This window comes from Toxotes jaculatrix, chromosome 7 (genome assembly GCF_017976425.1).
Source record: "Toxotes jaculatrix isolate fToxJac2 chromosome 7, fToxJac2.pri, whole genome shotgun sequence".
NCBI lineage: Eukaryota > Metazoa > Chordata > Actinopteri > Toxotidae > Toxotes > Toxotes jaculatrix.
The window spans coordinates 2,213,714-2,240,924 of NC_054400.1; the positions used below are offsets into that span (position 1 = coordinate 2,213,714).

The 27,211-nt window shown below is 43.0% G+C and overlaps 1 protein-coding gene across 3 annotated transcripts in view; it reads right to left on the bottom strand.

Moving 5' to 3' along the window:
• Positions 1 to 2,528: 2,528 nt before the first annotated feature.
• antxr2a (ANTXR cell adhesion molecule 2a) overlaps positions 2,529 to 27,211 on the bottom strand; it is a 149,888-nt gene continuing 125,205 nt past the window's right edge. For 2 of the 3 annotated variants that reach the window (XR_005894304.1, XR_005894303.1), the window contains 2 exons: positions 22,598 to 22,702; positions 2,529 to 2,733 (listed from right to left, as the gene is read on the bottom strand). The gene's annotated coding sequence lies outside the window, so the exon portion shown is untranslated. The remainder of the gene's footprint in view (positions 2,734 to 22,597; positions 22,703 to 27,211) is intronic. The other variant, XR_005894305.1, reaches the window with a different exon arrangement.

Here is a 27,211-nt window from a genome sequence, read left to right on the forward strand (position 1 = left end):
TGATTACCTGTGTTCTGGACTTTTGCAAAAAAAAAAAAAAAAACCTGTCAACTGTTGGTTTGTAAGCTGATAAAGCTATAATATAAGAATCTTTGAAACTGATAATGCAACTACATCCGTTAACATCCTTCCTCTGATTTGACTGGAGTGGTGGCAAAATAGAAAACGGAGGTAAAGGCAGTTTTTTCCTGCATTTCCAAGGACCAGCTGTCCATTGGGATTAAAAGCTGAGGAAACTCCTCCAAAGTGACGGCACTAGTCGTTGCTTAGGTTTAGGGTTTGTATTAATTAGTAACATATCAAGTCACAATTATAGAATGAATGTAGTCAGTGGTCCCCACAACAAGTAATTTAAATTTCAGTGTGTGTGTCTGCGTGTGTGTGGTGGCAGTCTCCCGGGGACACAGTGATCAAGGTGACACGTCTCTCTGGTCTCCACAGGGGGTGTCTGGGCTCCAGAAGGCCATGGGTGTCACAGCAACAAAGCCCCACACTGGATGATGTCATACCCCACACACACACACACACACACACACACACACACACACACACACACACACACACACACACACACACACACACACACACACACACACACACACACACACACAGGGACTGACACCGGTGAAAGGTTAAGTCAGCGAGTTTTAAATTGTGATTAGTTGTAATGATTCTGACTGAACTTGTACAACTTTGTAGTCAGTTTTGTTGTTTGTACTGTTGTTGTTGTTGTTGTTGTTGTTGTGTTGGACTGAAATATAATGTGCAGGTGTTCATATCAAAGTGTCCACCTCATGTAGGTTTTAACACTACTGAATACTGAATTTACTTTTTTGTTGTTAGATTGCTTTTCTGCTAAAGAATTAATGGACATTTGTGATTACAGATTCACACAGCTGTTATGGGTGTGAAGTGCAAACTGAAGTTTATGAAAAGGTAACAGAACAATAGTACAATACATAACTGGGGGCGAACGTGGCACAACAAGTAAAAGAGCGTGGCTTTGGACTTTGGACCAGTCTGAGATGGGAGGGTCCCCAGTTCGATAGTTCGATCCCTCGACCAAGCACAACGGATATGGGCGGTGGTGAAGGAGACGAAAAAGTAAAACTACACTACACATGCACCGTGAAATGACCAGGAGAAAGACAGTGGTGTCTTTCAAGATGAGGACCAGTCAGCTTAAGACGGGGGGAGGGGGTGGGGGTCAAAAGACCCTGCTGTTCTGGCGTTAGCGGCTATTATTTTACAAGTGCTAGTCATTATCTGTCCTACTCCACTACGCCCACTCAGTGTCTGTGTCTGCGTGTGCTGTACGATCATCAAAAGTGCACGCCTGGGGGGAATTAGGGAATGAAACATAATGTCAGCAATAACACAAAGGACCTTGGTTTAACATTTCAGCCTGTGCTGTGTCCCTGCTACAGCCCAGAGCAGAGCCAACGCTGACCTGCTGCTACGCTCTGAGCCGCCCGTCCACAGGCTCTGCTTCGCCATCTGAGGTTTGGAAATGTGTTTGCTGCACATGCACACAGTCCACAAAAAATATTTCACTGTCCACAAACAAACGCACGTTTGTGTGTTCACGTTTTATCATTTTAAAACCAAAGCTACAAACAGCTGAGTGGGAAAAACCATTCCGAGTCGGAGATAGTGTGAAGATGTCTCCCACTCAGTGGGTCAGCACCAGGGCTCACATCCTGGAATAAGGGGTGTTTTTCCTGTTCCTCCCATTCTGCTGATACAGCATGACTGCAGCACGAGGTCAGAGCTCCAATCCAGGTCCATAAAGAAACGGTTTTCTCAGTTTGGTGTGAGAGTATTTCACCGTACTGCACAGAGCCCTGACCTCAACCCCATCCAACAGCTGCGGGATGAACCGGAGCACCGACTGCAACCCAGACCTTCATCAGTGCTGGACCTCTCTAAAGCTCTCGTAGCAGATTGAATTGAATTTGATTAAATAACTAAAATGTGGCTAAAGTCATGAGTTGGAAATGAGAGCGTAACCGTTTGACAAAAATTACGCTCTAAAAGTTAGAGAGCATTTCTGCAGGTGTGGTTTTACTGTTGTGCTGTGTGTGACGTGCCGCTTCTGCCATTTTATGTGACGAACTTAGACACGTCTGCACTCATTTGTGCACTGAGGTTTCTGAAAGTTCTGCAGTTTTAGTTTCGGGCCAAATTATGGAGACAAACCAGAAAAAAAAAAAACATATTTTCAGTATTTTCTTGTATTTTTCAGGCCTTCAGTTCACCCATTACAGATTCTGATTTTGAAGGGCATGTGGAATCCCTTCTCTGTATACACTCACAAACACACATACACATATACAGTCAAACACACATATGCTACAATGCACACATGCAAACACGCACACACACTGAAAAGCCATCTCTTCTTCATCTTCACAGTTCTCAGTCATAAATCCCTCCCCTCACAACACTCCAACACCCACACATTTTCACCCTCTGCTTTTCCAAGTTCTAACCCCCCCCCCCCCCCACACACACACACGCACAGACACACACACCTCCTCAACCAAACTGCTTGAGCCACTTGCCTGCCAGGGAGGCAAGATGGCCCTCCAGCCCTCCAGCCAATCAGACAGCTTGGCTCGCACAGGAGATCACAGGCCAGCTGATCCAGCCTCCCCGACTTCTTTCTTCGTCTGCTCTTCTGGAAACTTTTGGAAGCGAGCGCAACATCGGCGGTCGAGCTTCACAGGTCTGCTGGAGAGAGAGCGAGAGATGTGGTGTGATTTAAGAAAGTATGATCACGGAGGACTAATGGCACACTGAGAGATGGATGGTGTGTGTGTGTGTGTTTACACTGCATGTGCTTGAGTGCATGTACTGAAGGGAACACGCTCACACTGTTTTTCCTTGCAGTTAAATGAAAATGAAATCGATTTCACCTAGTTACTGTGATTTCAGTGAGTAACTAGTCTACTAGCATCTTTACAAAGAAAGGCTGTTAATAAAAAAATAAAGTTTAAACTGCTGGAGGCTTTAAATGTGAAACATTGTGCAGGAAGTGTTGTGTTACATTGGCATTAGCTTAGCAGTGATCAAAAAAAGAGCAAAGTGAAAGTGACTGGAAATAATTAGAGAATAAAATCAGTATTTCTAACAAAGAGAAACTCAGAACAGCAGACTGGTAAGGAAGACACAACTGCTGCTGTACAGACCAAACAGTGTAAGCGTTGTGACAATGTCAATCACAGGCCGACAGGAAGTGATGACTTTTCATACCAAAGCTAATTAGAACGGGAGAGGATCAGAAAAAAAGGTTAGCTTCTAACTGAAATATGATCAAATACAAACCAGGAAAAAAGGAAAACTAGAAATATAATCCTGTTAATCAAATGGTGTCCTCTGCAGAGATCCAGGTCTTTAAATAAAACACAGGCACACTAATTGGGATAAAGAAATCAGAGACATCTAAATGTGCAGCTAGCTAATGTGTTGTTGGCTAGCTAACCACAGAATCCCGGTAGACACTTTCTTGGGATCTGGTGAAAATTCCCCTCAAATATAAAATGAGCTCTCTCTTTTTTCTCTATAGCATTCTTATCCCATTGCTTATCATCAATAAATTGCAGCTGCAGCGTGCACAGTGACTAGACTTCATGGATATTTTCCCTTTCAGCTGAACAGAAGCATTTTGGCACTGTAGGCATTCAGCTGATGCTCCTATCCACAGCGATTTACAGTGCCTGAAACAGCAGAATGAGCTTCATCTTACAGATCACCAACACTGCGAGTGGCCAATAAGTGAGTGTGCACGCTCACACTCGCCTTGGTTCGTATTCGGTGTGACACCCTCTCCCTGTTTGTCTTCATGCTTGCAGCTGGGGGTGGAAATGCTGATCATGCTAAGTGGCATGTGGCTGAGACGCAGAAATACATGCTCGAATTGCTCTACCTTGAAATCTGCTTTTGCTCTCTCAAAGAGAAAAATTAGACAAGGGTGGAGAGTGAGATTTTCCAAACGAGGAGTTACAGAAGCCCTATTTTGAGATTTTAAACACACTTGTACACTTGTCTAGATGTATACTGTACAAGTGTATTAATTCCATGTTGCATTAATTGCATGTTCCATTTTTTTTCTGTCTGTCCAGTTTAACTCATTAAAATAGTGCTGTAAAACTGAAGCAGTTGTTTCCTGTGTCCTGGTTTCCAGAAGCAAAAGTCCCATTCATTTTCTTTTCAAACAGTGTCAGGTGACTGAGTGTTGAACTTCCAAATCATGAATGGACCTGAAACAACCAATCGCTAATCTTAAACTACACTTACATGCATATAACAGCAAAATGAAGCTAAAGTGTACAGTTCTGGATTTGGGGTCAGTTTTGGAGGAATTCGGCAGCTGAGCTTCAATATTTTGTTCTAAATATTCAAAGTTCTTTGAATTTGCTGGAGCCCTGATTCACACCTCCGACTGGCTTCTTTTTCACAGCAGCAGCAGGTTTGGGGATCATGGGTATTGTAGTATTTTTTTTTAGCTATCTGCCATAACCAAAACATTATTTCTGAGAAATGAAGTTGAAATAATCATATAAGTAATAGTAATATAAACCTACAGTGCTGTAAAATATCTGAGGAGGTGTCTGTGTTTCTTTGTTGAGGAACATTGAAGATACTTTCAAAAGAAAACTCTTCTATCTTTACTAGGCCATGGGACATTGTTAATTGTTAGATGTGAGGGAATTAGCTTTGGGAAATACTTTGGGAATTAGCGGATCCTCCCTCTGTAAAGAAAGTGGCTCAGAGTTTAGTATTTTGCTGTCCTAACTCTGACGACATAGTCTGCAACTAAATAAAAAACCAGAACCATTTTAGTAAAAATGTGGAACCTCATGTAGGACATAACCTGTGTTCCTGAGTCATAATGAAATGAAATGGTTAATAACAGGACCTAAAACCACTTTAACTGTAAACATTTAGATTAAACACTATATTATCCTGTAAAACACACACACACACTCGTATATGTCTCGAAACAGCCATCTGCACACACAAACACACCATGCCGCACAGTCTCAAGTGAAAATCACATCCTCGTTCTACCGGGAAGGGAAACTGTTGTGTGATTATGATGAACTGGTTAAACTGCAATTACGCCGGCGAGCGATGGGAGACGAGACGACAGCAGTTTAGACGACAATTTGGGAGGTGGCTGCCGTGGCTGCTGCAGCTGGGGCCTGTTTTAATGCAGTAATTGATAGACTCTGCCAGTCACTAGTGGGTTCAGAATTAAAACTCAAATTATCATCATTAGGCACCCCTCTAATTGCTGCATCAAATGCACATCAGCGTTTTTGTTTTTCATTATAAAATTACACTTGTGTTATCTAATTTCATCAGCTGCATCGATGACGTCCACTAAGGCCTTGTCAGTGATTTGAGGAGGATGTTTGGTTTGGTTTTGTTTTCCCCCTCGGCAGCCTACTCACTGCCTCTTGTATCATCGTAATGAACATGTGATAGATGTCTGTCAGATGGGGCCCCAGAATCACTTTCTGGTGTTGATGCGAGCCATAAACACAATCCAGTCCCCCTTCAAATAAATGGAAAACGCCCTGTTTGGAGGACTTATGAATCACTGGGAACGGTAGCTGCGCCCATTAAATGCCTAATAAAGTCCAGTCAGTGGTAATGTCTGCATTCACGGTGTTGATGACATGACCTTTTCAGATCATGCTCAAAAATAAAATGGCACACTCTCATAGGGAAGGTGCAGTACAGGACCCACTATTGCAAAACACACAACAAGTATCATTTATATTTTTCTTTTTAAGACAACATAGCATCATTTGTGTGTTCATGTGAATGTGCTGTTTCAACAGAATCCGTTAGACCAGCGGTTAACAAGCAGGAGGTTAGAAATCCCACAAGGAGTCACAAGATGAATTTAAGGGGTTGTGACATAATTACTGGAGGAAATAAAGGTATTCTACTACACAGATAATTATCATATGAAAAGTAAGGAAAAAAGAAGAAGAAAGAAATCTGCAAACTGTGGACAAAAAAGAAAATCCCAAAAGAAAAATAATCTCTGTGTTAAGATTGTGCAAAGGAAACTGAATGACATCAGTGCTAACACCAAAGACGGGTCCAAAAACATTAAACTCACATAGTAAATTGGTAGAAATAAACTAAACGGAATCAACACAAAGACCAAAACGACTGTTACACATTCTGCTGTCCAGGAGGGAACAAGGTTACACATCATTTTGAAAACACAAAAGCTAAACAGTTGTGAAATCCGACTTTATCCTGCACTCGACATAGTCTCCTTGCCCCCAGCTTAGTCTGTGCCTTTGTGTGTGTGTGTGTCATATGGTAAGCCTCCACACAGAACATACACACTGTAGATATATGCTGAGCAGGCTAATGTTCTCGCAGACCGACTGGGTGCATGTGTGTGTGTGCGTGTGTGTGCGCGTGTGTGTGTGTGTGCCCTTGACAGCAGTCCTGACCTGCTGTTTTCCAGCTGTAACACAGTCAAACACTGAACAATCAGCCTCTGCAGCGCTGCCAGCCAGTTAGCAAGATGTAAATTAGCCAATAGCCACAGCAGAGCTAAATTAATAAAACCTGTTGTCTCCCTGCAAACTACATATCAGACATACTGTAAATGCACAGGCATTGATACAAGGATTGAGGGTCTATCACTAATAATAAATAACTTTATTATCACCAATGCAAAAATACTGTATCTGTTGTAGAGAGCAGTTGCAAAACACTGCAATATTAATTTATCATTGTTAAGTTACATCTGGATTACCACAGTGAATCTGGGTTTACAGTTTGACGCAGCGTTTTCCAAAGCTCCTTAGCTGTCGTGCGCTGAGGCTGCCGCAGATCTGCAAAGCACCACTAACACACAACTGTAGCTGCAAGTGATGCGAACACAGAGTCCTTCTTCTTCAAGAGTATTTTTCCTCACTAAAATCTGGCCCAATTAGAGAATATTAATGATTGTTAAATGTGCATATGCTGGAGCTGGAAAATGGGAAGGTTAATAGACAGGCAGCATCACGCGATCACATTTATCAGTTTCTATTTATCTCTCCTTGGGAGGTGGCAGGTTTACAGTAAATACCTTCTGTCCCCCTAATTTCCTAATGATGGTGATAATGATGGAGAATGGCGCAGTCATTAGCAAGGACAGGCTCTGTGCATCACTCTGTCAGCTACGTCTCTCCCAGGCCTGCAATGAGAAGTGATGGGGCCCAGCTGTTCCCCACATCCTCTCCCCAAACTGAACCTCTCTCAGAGATGGAGAAAGAGCAGGAGGGGGGGAGAGAGAGAGAGGGAGAGAGAGGGAGAGAGAGGGGGAGAAGGACAGAGAGATACAGAGAGAGTACAAACATCAAGAGACAAAATAGAGAAAGGAGACCTGAATACCTGCCAACCAAGAGAGGACGCAAAATGTCACAGGACAGTTTTTAGGAAATTAGCCCATTAGCCGACTTAGCACTTAATTGAGAACACAGACAACAAAATCACCCATGTGTGTCTACAAATACTTAAGCAAACACCTTGATCACTGATAGCACAGTGTCTACATGCTAACGCTTTCTCACGAGCCAGTAATGTGAACAACTGAATATACAACTGATGAACGCCATGATGTTAAAGGCTCTGACTCTGACTGCCCGTGTTGAGATGCTTTTGACACGCACACACACACACACACACACACAGTACGCGGCCTGATGCAGGCTCCATGCTAACAGTTTAGCATGTCTCATGTTTTAGGGGTGTCTTCAGTTTTTTTAAAAGTTCAACTCACACACATTTCATTTTGACCACTGCCTTCATGCAAACCCTTTAGCACACACGTATATCGTGACAGTAGTCTGCATGCTACTGCTTTAATACGCTGAGTGACTGAACAATGTTGTGGGACATGAAGGACTAAAGAAAATACTATAGCTGGCTAACATTAGCCCGATAACTCTGGTGCTAATGATCTAACCTAGCTTTTGAAATGTCTCACAATGTCTCCCATACGTATATTTCCCCTGTCTTCAGTTTATTCTCCACCTCAGATTTCTTGTAGTTCCGTGCACCTTAATCACCGACCGTCATTTTATTTTTAACATCTCCTTTCCTTTCACTCTGGCTCTCCCTGCCTTCCCATTGCACTTCTTTTAATTGTGCACACTCCCTTTGTCTCCACCGTCTTAATTAGTAGTCCACACCACATGCACTACTATCAGCCTTGCGGAACATGTTACAATTAGAGTTGATAGTCAAATATTCCTCTTTTCCAATAGATTAATTTGAGAGTGAGGCTTATCAGGCAGGCCTTACTTGTCCTGCGCAGCGATAGCTTTCAGTGAAAAGAACACTGGTATAGAGTAATCTGAAAAGGCCGCTACCATTATCAGCATGAATGTTAAACACTCAGTATCCACTCTATAAATTCAGGGGAGAATAAAAATGAACGTTTTCATTTGTATTCTTTCTTCTTTTAACCGTTTTTCTCTTGTTAATCTTTGTGCAGAGTCTTGAATCCTTCAGAGAGGTACATATTGGCAATTAGACATCAAGGCATGGCTGATAATGCATTGAGTAAACCTCAAGTTGAATAAATGATGCCCCCCCCCCCCTCCCCCGACCCACCCAAAAAAAAAAAAAAAAAAAAAAAAAATCAGTCTGGCTGATTTAAAACTTGTGACGTTCAAAATTTCAAAGTCACCTCTGATGAATAGCGCAGGGTGATTAATTCATGATGGGATACGCCACCTTGTCAGGCCAAGCTCTTCACTGGGTAATGGCAACACATGCATAATAGAAAGGTGGTTCTCTGCCTCCCCTCGTTGTCTGAGTGACTTCAAAGGAATTAAAAATGGAGCCATCAAATTACATCTGTTGTGTTACTTTGCTCCAACAGTTGCTTCAGAACAGGGGAGTGGATTACATCTCTAATGCAGTGAAAAGCTACAGTGAGTAAAGTCAACAAGTTTGAGAAAAAGCCCGTAAAATAATCTGAAAAAGTAAAAACTGGAGGAATTTCATTATCTTTTTGTAATGAGCCTGAAGGCCTGTCATCTCTCTCTATATTAGATCCCACTAAGACAGTTTCTGTCAATTTATAGTGCATCGCTCATGCATAAGTTATGTAGTTTACTTTTTGCATTTAGAATCTGCTCCATTTATTGTCTGATGTCTATTAAAGAAAGTTAAAACCTGAGTTTTCAAAGTAGTTTTACATTTTTTTTTCTTTAATTATGAGTCCAAACTCCAGCCGTAGTGCAGCAGCAGCATGCCGTAATGACTGGGACTCCTTTGTACATCTCTCCTTCACTAAAAGAGTGAACAGTCAGTTCAGCAGTGGAATGACCTTTTCTCTAAACCCTCCAATAACTCTCCAGCTGACAGGCCGAATGAGCAGATGATCCCGGACTCCTTCATGGTGAGTTGCGACTGCACTCGGTGCAAAATGACAAGTGAATCAAGCTTCTATTTTTACCTCCGGGTGGGGAACTTGTGTCACTCTCGACCACTGCACCCAAGAAAATCAGCCATGAAGTTTGGTTTTGGGCAATCTGACCGCTGACACCGCGGAGCTGTCACTGCGATGCCCTTCTCCTCCATCAACCAATCCCCCGCCTCGACCTCGCACCACTCCTCACACCTGACTGGCACCAGGGGTAGCGTGCCAGGCCAAAAGCGTGATTGACACCTCGCCCGATCTTCTGTAAACACCTTGAGATCTCGACACCTCCAGCAGGGAAGATCAGTGACTTGTGTGAAAGAGGCCTCTCCTCCTGGCCTCGGCTCAAGTCTGCTGGCGCTCGCTATGATGCAGCCTGACTTGTCAGAGGGAGTAACAAGATGCTGAGTGACTTAGCACCTCTGGAAATGTCAGCCCCCGAGCCGGCAGACGCCAGGCTGAGTGGAGTGGCGAGTGCACAGACCCCACTGCGACTGGCTCAGCTGCTGCCTGTAAGAAGCAGGGAGGACGACACATACGCTCGACGAGAGAAGACAAGCAGCAGAGACGAACTGGGCCCTGATGCAGCGCAGTGTTGTCGCCCCATTCCCCCATATTTCTGTCCCACGTCTTACGCTTGCTTCGCTTTTCAGAGAAGTGCATCTGCTATCGTCCAGCTGCTGCTGTGGCTGAAACGGACCCTTGCTGCCCGATGTGCAGTGGGTACGACAAAGTCCATGTGTGATGATGATGTGGGCAAAAGCAGAAACCGGAGCATGCTTAAGTGCCCCGTTATTGCTCTGGTGAATCATGTTAAAGGAGACAAAGCGCCAAAGAGACACCCAGCACAGAGGGGGGAACTCAGTCACGACACAGTCTGTCAGACCGCAGTTATTTACCATGCCGACAAACACATTTTTTCTCTCCCCGAGGAAACTCGAGGATGTATAACACAACATATTTAGTGCTACATATTTATGGAAGTCAAGCAGAAAGTCAGTTTGGTGAAGCATTAAGGAATCAGGGGGCACGGAGAAGAAAGCGTTTACAAAAAGAGAGAGAAGAGAGACTTTGGAGCATGATGACGCTCGGTAAAATCTAATGGGCTGTTTACTCACCGCTCCACACTGCTACATTGACTCCTGATTTATATTTTCTGATTCATAGAGGCGCATGCATCTTACTTTAATCAAGGTTCTCCCTATCACCCCTTCCCCCCGCCCCTCTCCATCTCTCTTGCTGCCATCCTTTTTTTCCCCCACAATGCACATTAACAGCAAAAAATATAATCAGTTTTATGACAGACTATGTTTTTAGCACATGATGGGTGAATATAGCATTTTGAAAATGGCTCATCCCTATCCTCAATCTCCAAATAGATCTGCTGGGATGGAATGCAATATCATCTGAGAGGACAAAGTCTCAAGGGTGTGTGTGTGTGTGTGTGTGTGTGTGTGTGAGTGTGTGAGTGAGCGAATGGCTGCAATCTGATGGCTGCTATTTTTCATGTTTGTTAACAAAATACAATTTGAGGAAGGAACTGAGTAAACGGATAAGGACATAAGCACATTATTAGAATGAGCTGACGAATAAAGTTAGAAGCCTGCAGTGTGTCTGGGACTAAAAGGAGGACAAGAGTGTCCCCGAATAAGTGGGAAGTAGAACCGACTTTACATGGGGAGTTACTTTCAGGTGTTTTTTTTATCATGTTGGAAATGCTGGTGTACAACACGCTTAATGAGATTGTCACAAAGCCCTGACAAAGAGCAGCTTTCCACACGTCACTGCCCCTAAAAATCAGTCAACTGAGAAAAGTTTTGCTTCTGTCTTTCAGGGGTTAAGATTCAGTCTCATTTCTTGCTGGATGCTGTTAGCTGCTAACCAAGAGGGCGAGAAGGCACAGGTTCGGCAGATTAGGGCCGGGGATTTCTCTTGACCTTTCAGCCAAATGCCATGCTGTTTGAGGTGTACAAGCATAATTAGATCTGATCGTCCCGTTGCTTTCTTATCTTTGCCATGGCAAATTTTTTTTGCACTGCAAATCGCTGTTGTTCATTAGTGGCGTTTAAGATGTGGAGGGCACAGGCTAATGACAAGAGCTAGTAAGGTTGAAATAATCCTGTTGTTTCCGACGCTTCCGCATGATGCCCACAACTGTTGCGTCGATTGCTTTCAAGAAAGCCTCCCGTTAATGAGAAGGCTGGCCTTCCGACGGTCCGTTTTGGTTCTGTACATACATCGTCTGGGAGGAAAAAAAAAACACAAAAACATTACGCGCTCTCCCAGCTAATGTAGCCGCCAATTCACAGTGACATTTGCCATTAGCTCCATGCTGAATTCGACCGGCGACAAAAGCAGAAGAAGAAGCTCAAATCATTCCCAATTAACGGAGGCATCAAACAGGAAAATCCTAGCAGGAGATTTTACGGGCAGTGCACGGAGAAAGGTCAGGCTCCAGTGGAACAAGGCAAAGTCACAGGATTTATTAGAACTAATGAGCGCTTTTGTTAGACCAAATTAACGCCAGCACACAAGCAAAAATAATAAATAAATAAAGGGGTCTGAGCGTAGCATTTGTTTTGTGACACACACACGAACCCAGTCACTTGACTGGCTGACGGGCTGACCCAGACACAGCCCTAAAATGAATGTCACTCTAAATATGTTGGATTTGTCCATTGGAACAGTTATACCAGATTTTATCCACATAAATCTGAACCATACAGATGCTAAAAGAGACTCACAAAACTGGAAAGGCAAGGTGTATTTAAATAAGCTAAAAATTCACACATATGTAATTATAAGATTTATTACATTCTTTAAGTTTACATTATAAATTGTATGCAGTGATCTACTCTTTTAGATTTTTCATTTTAATCCAATAGTCGGGGCATTTTACCTGAAATTCAGATGGACATGGAGTGCTCTTAATGTTTTTGGATGCTGTAAACAATTTATTTATGTCCATAATGTCAATAAACATTGCTTTTTTTTTTTTTTTTTTAGATTTCCTTGTATCTAAAATGTCTTCCCACTGTTTCCATCTACCCAAACCACCTGAGCCTCCTTTTACGATCTCCTCATTTTACTAATGAGCCCTGAGACCTTGGATAGAGGAGAGTATTTACTGAGATATTCAGATGAGCAGTTATGGGGATATTCTCTTACCCCTTGTCTTTCTCCCTCTCTGAAACGATGGCGGTCTGTGTGGGGAGATGTAAGAGATTGGCTGTGACAGCGCCAAAATGAGGCTAACGAATATCCTAATGAGGAAATGCCAGCCGTGTTCCTGTGTTCCAACCACACCAGAAAGCTGGCCCTGAGAGAGAGGAACCCGAGCTGCGGCACAAACCCGCCCGGTAACTGACCTCTAACTGAAACACCAGCCACGTTCAGCACAAAGCTCACACAAAATTTAGTACAGAGCATGTTCAGAGGTAACAGACTTTAAATTTGTATCTCTATGATATGGATACAGCAAGTTTCAGTGCACCATGGTTTTGTTTGTTTTATTGATCTATATAAAAATCAGAAGTAAACATCATACTTTAGTATCAGTCCCTAAGAAACAAACAGGAGATTGTGGAAAACCCCCAGCTGTAAGTGTAGTAAATACTTTGTCTTAGTCGGATCATTTCTAGTGACTGAAACACTCCTCCTCCTCCTCCTTTCCTGGGGACCTTAAGGAGTCACCTCAGGGACCCCTGGAAGTGCCCAAAACCCATTTTTGACAACCACTGTCCCACTCGGACAAATCACGCTCTTCTTACATCATTCTGACAAGGCTTTTTAGATTCAAGACAAGGCCTGATTGTGACAAGCGATAACACTGCACACAGACGTCTCTGAAATCTCTGCGGAAGCTGGATTCCATTAGAGAACAACAGGGACGGGCCCCTCAGTCCCCGAGGTCCTAAAGTAGCATATGACACAGAGCCTGAGGGCAGAGGAAGTAACTCAGCCTCACATAATCCACAGGATAAGCTTCACAGGAGACAGACTCACTTAATGTATGAGAGATATTAACGACAGTCCACCGCAGCAGTAACACCACTGACACCACTGATGATGACTTAATAACCGACTCAGAAACGCCTGCACCAAATTCAGACCAGTGGTGAAGCTGATTCATTGATTCATTTGGTAAAACTGCTCACTGATGTGGTTTATAGTGAACAAGAAAGTCCTGGTTCGTGCGAATGAGACTGAAAATACCCAGGAAAGAGGAAATGCAGGCTGGAAGGTGTTTGCTTGTTAATACTCCCTCTATATCTTGGGTGCGTCCCGTTACAGAGACAGACATGTTCAGGGGTGAGGAGGTTGGTTAGGGTAGTAAAGCAGCAGTAGGGGGAGGAGGAGGAGGAGAAGGGGAGGGGTGGGCGGGGTGGCATATGGTCACATGAGAGGCACTATCATGAGTTAGAGAGCGAAAGCCCTGCCTTGTGTATGATATGCATTGTGGCAACAAACATGGATTGCGTGTTTCTGAACCGCCTAGGTTGTAAGCACGGGTGGTGGAAGGGGGGGGTGGGGTGAGGGGTGAAGGGTGGGGGGTTACGGTTTGGGGACGTGTGACGATGGCCTGAATTGAAAAGAGCCACCTTTTGATTTTGGACGGGCCCTGTTCCTGGCACACTGGCCGGCCATAAGGCGGGGTGGGGCCTGAGGATAATGGCAGCAGAAGGGAGAGGAAGCCGACAGCTGGCGAATTCTGCCCCAATATGTTTCCATGAAAGAGGCGAGGAAATTTCAGAAGACGCGATGCCCGAACGACACGCTCGGCGGCAAAAGGGAAGATTAAAAATAAAATTAGTTAACATCTTGCCCGTTTCACCCCACGATGCACATTTCAGCGCAGGAGGGGGAGGGGGGGGGGGGGGGGGGGGTACTGATTGCGACGGCCATTCATATTACAACAACAACAACCAGAAAAAAAAGGAAACCTTACAGTTAATTAGAAGAAGTCATGTGTCACCTCCTGAAGCTCGTTCAGCACACACAGATGTGGCCTGGAGTGTTTTAAGCCACTTTCCATCATCTCTTTTTTCTCTCCTCCCTGCATGCATATCCTGTTTTCCCATCCTAAGCATATTGTGAATCTAAAATGCAAATGACTTCCTCTTTTTTTCCCTCTCCCTTTCTATTTTTTTATTTTTTTTTTCTACCTCCAATCACGGTGCCTCTAATGAGGTGTAAAATATGTGCATTAATGACAGAAAAGTTATTTAGATCTGGGGGAGAGTTAATTGGTTTTAATCAGGGCCTACATCCATCTGGTTACGCGAGACAACAAACTACTTCATCCTGATGCCTCATTAGACATATTGTGAGTTGCTACGACTAAAGGAGACACTTGTCTTCAACTAGCTTCCCTTACACACAGACACTGCTCAGCTGCAAAGCCTTAATTGACCAAAAGAGTACAGACTGGTGTCTTGTCAGGTTTTATATTGTCCTACTGTTCTCATTTATTGTACTGTCCTTTATCTTCTCCTTAAAGTGAACAAAACCTGTGAACATGTGAGAACATTTTGGTACGTAGTGTATGAACAATATAAGCTTGCCAAAATGTTGACAGTATATGTGTACTATACATGGTGTCTTTGAGTGCTCGCCTACATAACACATGCAAAATATAACAGTAATTTAATAATAATATTTTATACCTTCTTATAGTGATTAATCCAATAACTGTATGTTAGTTGGACCAACCTCTTTCTAAACTCTTGAGGAAAAAAAATTCTAAGAACTAATTCGATTTTTAAGAAGACAAACTCCAAAACAACCACGTAAACAAGCAAGTTTTCTAATCTGTGATTGACCATCATAAAGCATCCTCTTCTTCATCATCATCATCATCATCATATTTGAGTGTTACAGTAGCTTAACCCCTTTAGAGCTAAACCTCATGGTGACTTTGTCACGAAACCTGTCTTCGTATGTCTCAGTTTTCCTTAGTTACTGATGAAAGCATCATCTCCATGACATCCCCAAGTGGTCACATAAGTTTAAAAACAGACATTAATTATGCCTCGGGGGAACATACATTTCATGTCACCGTCTTGAAGAGTTTCTGTGCATGGGGAGGGGTCTCTTTAACTAAAGCACTCAACGATCTGCTGTCTGTCTCCATTCGCTCAGCCTAAAGATGCTCTCACCATCTGTTGGCAGTGTGACCATGTCCAAAGGACCATGTTTCTGAGGATCCTAACAGGCCAAGAACTAAAATGTGTGAACTGCAGGCCTGCTAATCTGAAGTGTTGATAAGAGGCTTGAAAACATACCACGTGTGACTTACACCATAAAAACTAGGAGTTCACTGGGGATTCAGCCAAGATCCAGAGGGACTCGATATGAACCTTAAGGTTCTTTAAACAAATAAATCCCTACGGAATTTCTTGCAGAACCCCAACCCTGACTTAATTTTACAAGCAGGGATTTAAAGTTTTCTTAAAGCCTAAAGCACATTTTACAGTTGATAACGTCTGCTCGTTAGTTTGAAGGTCTAAAAATGTGACCTCACACGGAGGGAATCATGTCAAATTAAGAGTTTTCTTTTTAAAGTTTTCAAACTGAAGGAGCAGAGAACTTTATTACAGATGACAAGTGCACATGGGAGAAGAAGGAATCTGCAGCTAGGTTTACCCATGTGCCTCATTAATCATTAGCATTTGGCTGAGAGGCTGCTTTATATGCCTCCATGATTCACATCGTCACTTACTGTGGTCCATCTTCATTTTACGCTCTGGGTCCTGTTCTGATGTGTCATATGAGACGGTTTTGCTCGGGTGCAAACTCACCTACAGTTATTTTCTTTCAAAGTGAAAGTTGTTTTTGTTCAAGGTTGACAAGTTAACCAGAGTTAAATTACTCATTGAACAGTTTGTGAAATCTGTCTGTCAGAGGATCGAAGCTTAGAAGGTTAGAATATAATCATTTTATAAAAACCACATTATGGAACTTACTGTACCAGCTAAGTTCACCTTTGAGCTGAGATTAATTTATTCAGTAAAAAACTAAATGTATGCTCTTTAATCAGTTTTTGTGCCAAACATTTACAAATTACACCTAAATATACATAAAACTGGGGCTGAACAGATGAGGAGTAGTGCTTACCAATAGTAAAGGATTCAATATGTATAATATCAATAACAACTCATCATGTATTCTGCATGAGAAGACTCCGAGACTGAGGCACAGGGAACAAGCGGGAAAAGACTTTTTCTGGGTTTTTGTCATGCAGCTACAGGGCCTTCTGTTTGCTGTTGTCTGAGACATTCTGCCTGATTAGTAAAACATACATGTTAATTATAGAAATCAGTATAGTTGCAGGCTTGTGAGGAATAAGAAAAGTCGTGCAATTTAGTGATTTGCCTGATACGACAGTTAAAGCAGCAGCAGCAGTGATGGAAATTGCCGTGGTTATAATTAAGAAGACCTTAGCATATTTAGCTAAATTAAGCAGTGGGACAGGCTCCATATTTACGGCGTCGTTTCCTGGCTAATTTTCCTCACATCCTTATGTGCGGTGTCAGAAATACTCACTCTGTGTTTACATTTGGTTCCTGTTTCCCTGCTCGTTCATTCTGATTGGCATTTCTAAATCTATAGGGCCTGAGTGTGCCGATTCCCTACAAACCGTAAATTGTACAGCCGGGAGATGATGTGTGCTGACAATCATTATCCGGCGCTGAACTTTGACACCTAATCATGAAAACAGTATGCAAGTGGTACAGATAATTATCTTTGGGAGTGCCAGTGTGTGTGTCTGCTTCTGTGCATGTGTGAGGGGGGTCTTTCTTTCACAAATGAATGTTACGGCAGATCCCCTGATAATCATACTGACTGTAAAAGGCTGCTGTGTTTTTAAGGGGCATAATTAATCATGTACAGTAATCATTGTTGGATAGGAGGTAATGTGATCTTACATTTGTGAATGTTTATTTTCCAAATGCTAAAATGTTGTAAATTTAAATGGATTTTTAAAAAATTATGAGATACAAAACAGTTCAGCTGTGTCTCGTTTTCACTGTGCTGTGCTGTTTCCACAAACGTTAACCAGCAGTGTCAGAGAATATACAAGTTCTGTGGATCACACAGAAGGTCTCCACTCAAACAGCATAAATGTGCCCTTGTAACACTGCTGCATCATGGGAATGGATGTGTTCGAAAGGTTGATGGGGAGGATTCCAGGCAAACACACACACACACAGAGAGCACTGAGGCTGTAAAACCACCATGGGTTTTTACATCTGTCTGGCCTCATTGCTATGCATAGAGCCCCGAGCCACATTTCTCTGCTTCCACCTAGGGGTAGAGCACATTGGCTACGCCACCGCCCTGACAGATTACCGCCCTAAACAGTGGTGCCTCCGCCAGTGAGAGAGAGTCCTGCCAGCAACAGCTGTCCTTTAGCATTGGAAATGCTAAGTTCCCCTTTGACGAAGACCAAACGGGAACGAGTGTCAACAATGCTTCGCCCTGGAGTGGTTGCTAACATCTTGTAACTTTCTGTGCTCCTAACCACTTCTGTTAGATACTTTTGGATCAACAGAGCAGCTGATCTGTAATATGTATGGTAATTTTTCGTTTTTGGCCCCTCTGCTGCCTGTTGTGGAGCACAGAGAAAAAAAACGAAAACACGGTGTCAACGGTTCTCTTGAACCCGTGCTGTACGTTAGCCGGCTGCTATGCAAATGAGGTCGGAGGAGAGGAAAGCAAACAAATCTGTTAATTGATACATCCTGTCAGTGATGGGCCTCGAGGATTGCCGTGAAGAGCTGAAGAGTCATTGTAGAGTGCCTGGGACACTGCAGGAGTTTAAAGTGCATCTCATGGAGATGTTAGCGGTCGTCCTCTACAGACTAATGGCAACCATTTTGTTGGCTGTGGAGAGGTGCCCAAGCTGTCGAGGGACAGGCATTTGGAGTGACCTCGGTGGCCTGCGCTGACCACGGCATACAAGTGTGCGCGTAAGTTCAACAGCCTCTCCAGGAAAAAGCCGTCCGTGGCAAGAAGACACTAATTAAGGTAACACGGGCGGCTAAGTCCCACAAGTGTAGCACACAGTTGGAGTGTATACTGAACCTTGTCATGTAGGTCACTTTGGAGCTTTTAGCAAAGCTATGCATATTAATGGACCTCTGCCACAGCAGTCGCTGCCGCTGCGCTCATGGGGGGTTTTGTGTACTAACTGTGGGGCTCTTTTCTGAAACATATGCATTGCAAATTGAGATTATGGCTGGTTACAGTTAGCGCAGGTCCCCGTGGCATTATTTAGCCATATCAAAAATAAGAGTGCATGATGCTGAAAGAATTATGAGTTACCCATGGATGAAATTGTTACAGTAAAAGAGGTGTAGAGAGATGACCATATGCTTAGTAGTATGAAAATACATCTGCCATATGATTGAAACCCAGATGAATTCAGGGTGTGTGCACAGGGGTTGAAGTGGGATTTGGCAGGTGGGGTGGTTGGGGGGGGGGGGGGGGGGGTACCCTAAGATCCGGTGTAGGTGCGAGGTGGTTGGGGATTGTTACAGCTCAGTTTAACCCCGGTGTGCGCACTGCTTATGTGTTTTAAGCAGCCATTTACCTGAACATCAGGTGGCTTGTTGAATGCATGTGGAAAATACAGGCCGCATGATTCGTATCCATATGGTTTCACTTTCACGAAGGCTTACAGCGCTTAAGATCCTGTAGTACCACAGAAGGCTGCAAGTGAGTGGGGAATTTTCTTGTAGAGAAAAAAATAATCTATACAACTTTTCGCCCAATATCCAGTTTGTAATACATTCATAACACCAGAAGAAGAGCTTTGTAACAAGCGTGTAGATTCAACTGATAACGTGTGTAGCCTCTAAGCCTTTTGAGGGAGAGATGTGGCTAACGTTTTACTTGAGGATATGAAATAATTTTGTGTTAGCTGCCATGTGGATAGAGCGGGAAAAACATACAATGATGGTCCTCGACTGGACTCAGCCTGGGAAAGCAGTTACATTATGTTATTCATCCCACGCCACCATTATAGATCCATTCTTGTTATTCTATTCTAGGAGAAAATATTATTTCATCAGACTGTGCAGAATTAAATGAACCTTGTGTTTATCGTCCCACACAGTTTCTACCTGAGCTGAAAAATACATTTTACCTTAACTGGCACTATGTTTAAAAAAGTCCCAGCTTAGTTGTGCATTAACACACGAAGCTGGACAGATATAGATACTTGTCATACAAGTAAAATCAGTACTGATCAGAAGCACTATACAAAACAATACAATGATCAATGCAAAGATTCAGCCAGCCATCAGAAATATGCCATGAAGCAGCATGAAGCTGTTCATCAGGTGTCGTATGACCGCCAATTTGACCCACAGTGCCTCGCTGTGTTCCTCCCTTTACTCTGATCTCCTTCAGTTCAGTGGCATGCATGTGGCATGGATCTTCAGCTGAGCCTCACAAATCATCTGCCGCCACGTCAGTCAAGCCTTGTTTACTGATACCCAACATCCTTTCCTTCTCGCCTGGCTGTCTTGCTGCGAAGTCGGTCGGCGATGTGTGATGTACATCATCGGTAATCAGATAAGTTGGGTACCATCCTCCTGCTTTCTCTCCAAAACAACATGTCCACTGAACTGAAAGCCAGAGTGCAACTGTCACATTAGCAGCCAGAGAGGACTCACTCCACTGCATGCCTGGTAAACAAACCCTGAAAGATGTTTTGCACGACAGACAGACTGACGGCTCTCTCAGGCGAGGCCAGAGTGTCGCCGAAAAGAGCCGCCATCCTCTCCTCTCTGTTGTCAGTTGAAACTCTTTAACCAATTAAAAATGGCAGAGCAGGGCGCATATTTGAATATGCATGACAGAATGTTGCATTTATGAGAAAAAGGGGTTGAAACTGCTAATTATGTAGTCAACAGTCTATCACTGTGCTTTTTTACCTTCTATTTAATTTGCACATGAAATCTCCCCTCTCACGACGGCAACCTGCGTTTTGATCCTCGTCGATTTTTGCAAGCTTTCAAGTGTGCTGCTTTAATGAGGCATTTCATACTCACTGAAAGCGGTTCTGTCAAAGAATAGTGATAAAACCTCCCTGATCACAACTAACTGTTGTTTGTCACTTTTCATAATGAGCCACGGCCTTATTATAGTTCTTTTTCCTGTGGATCATAATGGAGTCGTCACAGTTTTCACCTCCCCGTAGCTACGTTCTCCTGTGGAGGCAGAACCAGGCGGTTAAATTTATCACTTGATGAGTTTTGCTCTGAGCACTGGCAAAGTTGGACAATTATTTTTGAATCCCTGGACTCTCAGAGGAGTTAACATGAGGGAAACAGCCAATTATGGAATGGGATCTGCTAAAATGTAAAAAAAAAAGAAAAAAGAAAAAAGAAAACAAAAGCAGTGCTTGTGATGTTGTTGGAAATGTCATTAGGGCAAATTGGAAATGTTTATGAATGCGTGACTGAATGACTCATGTAGTTAGGGTCATGAAAACCGTTTACATTCACTGAACTAATATAAATATCTAATTTATTACAGTTTTTTTTTTTACAGTTAATCAGAAAGTTTCTGACTGACTAGTCGACACTGACTGTAACAAACCAGCAGCAAACCAACCAATCACATACACAATGTCAGCTCTTCAACCACAGGGCATCCCACGGCCCAGCTGGGACACTGAAAGCCTTCTTCTCTGTTTCTGAGGTATGGAGAAAAAAAATTCCAGTCAGACCTAACGCCGCTTGCCAAAAACACTGCTCATCCAAAGTCATTTGCAGCAAAGTCCATTATCATCATCACTTGTGGTGATGAATTCCCTATGATGGTGGCAGGCCCGCAGCAGCCTCCACTCATAATGACATTCTGCTCTTGTTGGCAGTCACTCCCCGTCAGATGGCTCATTCCCAACAGCCAGCGTGTCAGACAGAGCACACACACAATACTGGGCTGGGCCTCGCCGCCAGAAAGAGGGGGACAGCAGGAATGGCGGTTGAAAGACAGGGCTTCATTTGTGGCTAGGCCACAGTGTTCGGTCTAGTCAGCATGTTACTTCTAATGTAATCATCTGTGACATTCTGTTATAAATATGTTTCACTGCGCTGCTTCACCTTCTCCTAAGCTTTTACACTTACCGTCCTAAACACGGTGGTGCGCAGTTATTTCCAGGGAAAACTCCACAGGAAGTGATGTAAATTTTATGGCACGTTTAGTTTGTATAAGCAGCGAACACAGTCATGGCTGACCAGAGAAACTAAAGGGCCATCAGCTACAAGAACTCTGAGCTGACTTACTATTTAGACTTATGGAGGATAACTGTGACAGATGAAAGGTTAAAGCCACTGGTGGATGGATCACACATATTTGACAATCGGATCGAAGCATAGAGAGACACATCGTAGATCTTAAGTTCTTTCAATTAAGTGAAAGGGAGGGACAATGATGAGGCTCCCTGATTTCACTGCTGGACCAAATTAAGGTTGATGCCCCATGAAAAGAAATGTAAGAGGAGCTGCAGGGCCAATAATATTTAAAGCACCATGCAACTAAGTCATCCCGTTAGAAATAAAACACCTCTATGGACACGGTGGGTCTGCTCTCTCCAGCAGTGCGACTCAACAACTCGATAAAACAAACGAGACACAAAGCAAAGTTGTGGAAACAGACATCTAGATGCACATTGTTAAAGGTCTGAATATTTGAAGTAACTACAGTACTGACAGGTTTTACAAAAGTGGTATTACGAGCTTCATGTATGTCAGCACATGATAAAAGTATAAAGTTAAATGCCTGCATGTTTGATGCAACAGGGCATGAAAAGAGCGCAGGGTATCATCACCAGAACAAAATGTAGTTTCCCTTCCTCCTTTGCTATTGAACGATTGACTTGTAAGATAACACAAGGAATCCTGGGAGGTGCAAAGCAAGATGGCTGAAGGTGACACTAAGCCGGAGCTTATCGGGGGATTCGGTAAACAAGAGGCCTGGCAAGCGCGGCGCTCGGCTGTTGACAACTGGTGATGGTGACCAGGTGGGATATGTTATCCTAACAGTCTGGAACTCTTGTGAATTATTTGCTGATAGATATAAACAGCTGTTATTCTTGGTAATGGAAAGCAATTAGAAACATCTGCATACTTGGCTGTGAGCGATGCCTCCGAATGGCGGCTGTGGCTCCCAGGTGCCGCTGGGAAATAATTACATCATCAGGACAGGGGCCGGGACTGGAGGACTGCTAGTGATCTGTGAAGAGCAAGGAGGAGAGCCCAAAGAGGAACACACACACACACACACACATAAATTGTATTAGTCAGACTTGTGAGAGCTTTCTGTTAATTACATTTCAGCCTCCAACCTCAACCTTAAACCTAATCTAAGTCTATCCTCAAATAAAATCTTGACCTAAACTGAAACTCAAATTTAACTCTTCCTTTATTTTATTCCGCCTATTTTCAGCGGCACTGGCTGGATATTCTGTCAGAGGGTCTCAGCACAGCCTGACAGATGTTTCTTTCCTGTGCTGTGTCACAAAGTGGAAGATGAAAACATCTCAGGCCAAGTGCTTCGTACCAAATCAGTCCCAGCCGTGGGTGTGATGTCAGACTGGGAGAGAAAAAGAACAAGCCCACCTTCACCACAGGCTCATGTTCATTCATAAAACTGTGACATACATACAAAACATTTGTTGTTGACGCTGTGACATTAAGCTTGGTCCCTGGCACCTTACTGATGAATGATGACAATCTATGTTTGTCTGTGCATCGTGTAGTCTCTACTTTTGGTTTACCCTGAACTGAATTTTAGTTATAATCGATGACCATACCCAAATAGTAACCCTAAACTAACTGACCTAAACTAGATCCTGTTTCTAATCCAAACCTCTAACGCTAATTTACTTCTGTGCCTTCACGTGGAAATTCACAAACTGCAACAAAGATGATGGAGCATCTAAAGTGAGTGTGAAGGTAAAAAATATTCTCTAAAGACCATCTGATTCAAACGTATTATTTACTGAAGAGATGAAGTTAGACAGCACTGGCACTGTCAGCGGGACAGGTGCGACCTGACAAACCTCATCAACATGTCTCAGCAGCAGAGGGCATTTGCAGCTGTTTCACTACATTCAGCCACAAAGACAGAAGCAGCAACACATGAATTTCAAACGTTATACATTTCAGCAGCAAAGAAGTGAGGAGGATTCAGAATAAACCCATTTGGTAAAACTGCCCCCCCCCCCCCCCCCCCCCTCACCAAATGCCTCAAACTGCTTCTCCAAGGCGTACGAGAACACACTTATAAACACATACACCCACAGACGAAGACAGCAGACATTTGTTATGGTGATAATTAATTCAGTTTTCCGAGCTACAAAAAAGATCTGTTCCTCTCTCTCTGATATTTTCTGAAGTATGAATTCACTCTTAATGCCGGTGAGTGAAACTCTTCAACCCTAATGAAAGGCACATGAAGAGTTTGAGCCAGAGGCTGATCTGAAAGCTGGCAATCGTCTCCTTGGCATTGCATCTGTGTAGTTTATTTGTTGTATTTGTGCCCTGTAATAATTAATTTGTGTAATTAGTGTAGGAGTCACTAGTGTTGTGACAAGGACAACACTAGTGATCCCTCACCAGCAAACATAGCTACTGTGTTCAGTGGTACCAAAGCGCCACTGGCACAGAGAACAGGACAGTCTGAGTTTCCTTTTACTTTAAGATAGTATTTTTACTCTTTAATACAGTACATTTTTTATTGCTCCTCCGTAAAATCACTCACTCGCTCTGGTAAAATTTTGACAAACTATGGAGTAATCAGAGCAAATATATACTGAGAATATTAACAACGCAGAGGTACATTAGGTTTGATCATTGGTATGATAAATTTCTATGGATGTTCTGACATGCTGTGAAAATGGCTCACTATTAGAATCCACTGTAACCGACCAAACTGAAGTGCACCACAGTTCAAAAAGATTCAGAGAGATTCGAAACAACTACTGAAACTACTTTGTATTTTTATGGTAGATCAAAACATCTGGGGAACATCTGTCTGTTATGGTACATCTGTGAAAAATGGACTTTTCAGTACGAAAAGTGCTTCTCCTGTACGTATTTTTCAGTTTTACTGAGCCCTTTACTGGAAATGTCCTCTGTGATATTTGTTATGCAGTCAGTCATGCCACAGTGTGTCTTCCTCTAATTGAATTGTGTATGGAGCCACTGACCTTTTGCCCCAGCCTCCTTCTCTCTCTAAACAATACTGCGGCTGTGAGAGCCCCGACTGTGCGATGGCTCTGAATTTACCCCAGCTAAAGCATGACTGTGACTCTCCACATACATCAACGTGCGGGCCCCTACTGCGCGTGCTCATCAGCTGTAAATACCAACAGTCTGCACTGCCGTGGTGAAATGAGCAGTCCGGGGTATATGACCATATTGTGAGGTGGCAGGTCGGGCCTGATGTTTAAAGATAGTGTCCTGTAGGCAGAAGGTCACGGGTCTGAATGGCTCTGCAGGAAATGAGTCCTGACTAGATGTCCTTGATCAGCACACTTACCCCCTGATGTGCGCCTGACAAGTCTCTGAGCACAAAAGCATCTATATGACTGAAATTGGAAATGTATAGAATGTGAGGATGTCTAAAATAAACTTGGAGCCCATCTAAAAGCCTTTCCACAAATCATACGGAGGTAAGTGATATGTGCGTTTAAAAAAAATCTATCATGCAATATGTCAGCACACTACATCATGTACCTGCAGCTTTTAAATGACAAATCACACGGTGCTGTAAGACTGACATAAAACTGCTAAAGTAAAGCAGATGGGCAATCACTAATTGCTATGGTAGATGTCCACACGCTTGAAAATGTTTTACAAATCTAGTTTTATACCAAAAGCCAGAAGCAGAAAATGTCTAGTCTGTTGGAGAAATATGACTTTGATCAAGATTTACACAAAAACAACACAGCAAAAACAGACGGGGGGGGGCAAAAAAAAAAAATCTCTCTTTCTACTGCAGTGCCTATGCAGCAGACAGGAGATAGAAGCAGCTCCAACACAAAACATTATGTTTGTGCCTTTGTTTCATCGGGGCCTGTAATCCCTCGGGCAACAAACAGAAAATATCCGTCAGAACGGATGAACCTGGGGGCCGTGAGTCGCGGCTGTTGTGGCTGGATATGTTGATGCCGGCTGGCGTACCTGTCACAGAAAGCTGCAAGTGCAGTTCAAAAACGAGGTGGCTGGTGTCACATGAGTCTGCTGAGGGAGTCGGTGATGAATATGAGCACAGCAGCGCAGCACTGAGTCTGTATCTGTCAGCACTTTCTTATCCTTACTTTTTAGTCCTGCTTTGTCGTGCTTTTGGGATTGTTTTACAGCAGAGCCGAACGCGTCCGACTCCGTTTCAGTGCTAATGCTTCAGATTCTTTTTCTTTTTTTTGGTTTTGGAGTTCGTCTCCATCTCTGTTGTGTGTTGTTTCAGCACAGAATCTTTAGGAACGATACCGGTATTGGACGATCCTGGCACCTCACCGTTTACTTCCAATGCCAACATTCAGCGTCACTGGAAGTAGTGTGACCTTTATGTAGAGTGGTGGAAAGTAAGGGTGTGGAGGCCGAGGTGGTGCATGAGTGTGTAGTGTGTTTGACATTCACAGGGGAGACCTGCCATTACCCTCAGTAACAGACTGCCAACTGATGTTAATATTTACTTTAGCCTTAACGACAATATTTTCGCAGTAATAACCATATTTTTTATTTGCCTGAAATTAAAACCACATTTTAACCGTAGTTTATTTGCCATGACCATGATTTTTCATAACCTCAGCCACACGGATGTTACCAAGCACAATGCAGAACATTTTTTTTTTTTTTTTTTTAAAGATACATTTTGTTTAACATAAAAAACGTGTTTCTGGGTTTTAAAATTCAGGTCACACCAGTATAAATGGTACAGTACAATCCATATCCTGGTGTTTGTAGCTTACCGGTGCGCCCTCTGTACAGGTTAAGCTGCCCACTCCTACCATAAACCCATTGTACACGGTGAATAATGTGATTCTGATATAACTCGGACTAGTACAGTCTGTTAATCTATTCATAGAGACTGCGGTGTCCTCATACTACAAGTCAAATACATGATCAGATATACTTTTGTAAATGCTTTTCATTTAAACTGACCTGCTGGTCTCAGTTGATGAAAAACAATAATAATAATTGGTGTGTGGAGGTACAGTAGACGACAGCGCGGTGGATGAAACCAAAGTACTTTCCTCCTCCCAGATGGTGCGTTCAGCCTTTTAATAATGAAATCTGCTTTTGTGTTATTTTAAAAATTACAATAACCTTTCTGCTAATCCCCCGACTTACGACCCCGTACACCTGGATTTCTGCGCTGCACGTACGTCCGAAATCCCCCCGGCTCTTGATAACATATTAGGATTATATCTCAGATATGGTTCTTTAATAAATAGTTTAGATAAGCATATCTGTTTAATTTTATCCACCCGCCCTCCCTGCATGCAGGATTACAGTGAAAAGGTTGGTTTTGTTGAGCGCGTGTACTGCAGTCTGCAGACAGAACATGCAAACATCTGTACAACAATTCATCAGAAAGAATTATGTATGGCAGACTGGAGGGCTCTAAGCTGTGTGTATTTCAACATCCCAGTGTCCTGAATGACTGAGGCAGATCATAAATAATGGAAGCAGAATTAATTGGTTTATGTTATGAGCATGTGTTATATATATTGAT